Source organism: Amia ocellicauda, unplaced genomic scaffold (genome assembly GCF_036373705.1).
Source record: "Amia ocellicauda isolate fAmiCal2 unplaced genomic scaffold, fAmiCal2.hap1 HAP1_SCAFFOLD_143, whole genome shotgun sequence".
NCBI classification, from domain to species: Eukaryota; Metazoa; Chordata; class Actinopteri; order Amiiformes; family Amiidae; genus Amia; species Amia ocellicauda.
Genome location: NW_027102706.1, coordinates 72501 through 75000, shown reverse-complemented (window position 1 = coordinate 75000; position 2500 = coordinate 72501). Strand labels below are relative to the sequence as shown.

Sequence of the window (2500 nt, the reverse complement as noted above, 5' to 3'; positions counted from 1 at the left end):
CGAAGCCCATTGTCATCCTTGGTGCTCGATTCAAAGACCAGGGATGGGGAGGAGATGGAATTGACGGTACCTTAACGGACTGGGCTGAGATCTCAGAGCTCTTCGAGTCTGATGATTTCTCCGAGTCTGAAGCTGATGAAGATGAGCTTTTCGCCCTCGAACACTCGATAGCGGAACCCGCGCTACCGAGCAGTAACATCGAAGAGGGAGAGCCGATTGTCATCTCGCTTCCCGATTTGAGTATAAGTTGCAGTGCTTGCAGGGAACATCTGGGAAGAGTAGGAAAGGCGGTAGAACACTATGCGAAAAGGCACCGTAGTGTGAAACTACTCTTCAAATGTGCAAAATGCGATAAGACCAGCATAAACCACCACTCAATTTCTTGTCATGTGCCCAAGTGCAGGGGCATGAGGGAAACCCAGGTCTCAGAAAAGGCCTGGGAGTGCGAGGAGTGCCACCTTCACTTTGAGACAAAGTCTGGTCTTTCGCAACACAAACGCCACGCACACCCAGCTGTACGCAACAAAGAAAGAATCGCGGAAAGCACTAAGGGCGGCTCACAAAAAGGAAGGCCGGTGAAGCTTTGGACAGAGGAGGAATCGAATAGACTTGCTGAGCTGGAGGTCTCATTCAAAGGGCGTAAAAACATCAACCAGCTCATCGCCGCTGAGCTCGGTACGAAAACCAACAAGCAGGTTAGCGATAAAAGGAGGGCACCTAGGAAAAGGTCGGCTTTGTCACAAACAGGTGCCCCCCCCGAAAGGAACACAAATCTAGCAAAGTTCCTGGAGGCGCAAACCGCTGCACCCGAGGCGAGATCAGGGCTAGGAGCGCAGTTGCGGATACTGGCTTCTAGGTTGGTTCGGGACACGGATGTCTCCAGGTATCCCTGCCTGGAGGTCATCAGGGCCTGGCTGGACGGCGATGCAAAGGTTAACGCCCTTGCTGAAACAAAAACTCGATGGACGCTTCTTCCTTTCAAGGATAAGAAGAAAATGTCTCGTTCCAGACAAGGAAAGGGAGAAGAGAAACCTATGAAACATCCTTTCAGATCCTGGATGAAAAGACGGGCAATAAAAAGAGGCACTTACTTGAGATACCAGAGCCTCTTCTCGAGAAGCAAACAACGCCTCGCCTCGATCATCCTGGATGGCACAGATACAGTCTCGTGCCCAGTACCACTCTCTGAAGTACACGATGCGTACAAACAGAAGTGGGAAGCTGAAACTCCCTACGTGGGACTCGGAGGTTTCCACTCCCTAATGAGAGCCGACAACGAGATATTTGAAACTCTTATCACTGGGGAAGAGGTAATCGAAAACCTGAAGGCCGTAAAAAGAACGTCGGCCGCGGGGCCAGATGGCATTTCCCGCAATGCCATCGATGAGGGGGATCCAGAGGGTGAGGCGATGGCAGCCTTGTTTAACACATGGCTGACTACAGGAGTCATACCTAACATCGTAAAGCGATGCAGGTCGATACTACTTCCAAAGACCATGGACCCGGAACAACAGAAGGATATTGGCAACTGGAGGCCAATTACAATCGGTTCAATGGTGCTGAGGTTGTTCTCGAGAGTAATGACGATGCGGCTGGCCACAGCGTGTCCTCTGAACCCGAGACAGCGCGGATTCATCTCTGCTCCAGGCTGCTCTGAGAACATCATGGTGTTGGGGAACATCATAGAGCAAGCTAAGAGACAGCAGAAGGACCTCGCAGTAGTATTTATCGACATCGCGAAAGCTTTTGACTCCGTTTCCCATAAGCACATCATCGATGTGCTGCAGCAAATGGGGGTAGACAGCCATGTGGTAGGATTGATCCAGGAATCCTACAGAAATTGCGTCACTTCAATCGAGGTGGACGGCAAAAAGACTCCCGACATCCGCATATGTACGGGAGTCAAACAAGGTGACCCCATGTCTCCCCTGCTATTCAACCTGGCAATGGACCCCCTCATCACCAGCTTGGAAACGCACGGACAAGGATTTCTGTCGGAAGGAGGCCGTGTGACCACCCTTGCATTTGCTGACGACCTAGTGTTACTGAGCGACGGCTGGAAGGGCATGCTGCATAACATCTCTATCCTCGAGTCCTTCTGCAAACTGACGGGCCTTAGGGCACAGGCTCGAAAGTGTCATGGCTTCCTAGTTACACCTACACACGACTCGTACACAATTAACAACTGTGTACCATGGGAGATCGGAGGGGCCGGTCTCCACATGATCAACCCTGATGAGTCTGAGAGATACCTGGGCGTGAAGGTGAACCCCTGGATAGGTATCTCGAAGCCTGACCTGACGGATCAGTTGCGGACATGGATCACGAGGATAGATGAGGCGCCACTGAAGCCCAGCCAGAAAGTGGCCATCCTCAATCAACATGCAGTACCTCGGCTCATGTACCTGGCCGATCACGCACAATGCAAACAAAACACCTTGAACGCCCTGGACTCCGAAGTTCGGAAAGCCATAAAGCTCTGGTTGCGCCTTCCTGCCTC

The 2500-nt window shown here is 51.8% G+C and overlaps 1 pseudogene; it reads left to right on the top strand.

Annotated features, from left to right (window-relative positions):
* LOC136722687 (uncharacterized) overlaps nucleotides 1-2500 on the top strand; it is an 8170-nt pseudogene that overhangs the window by 3122 nt on the left and 2548 nt on the right.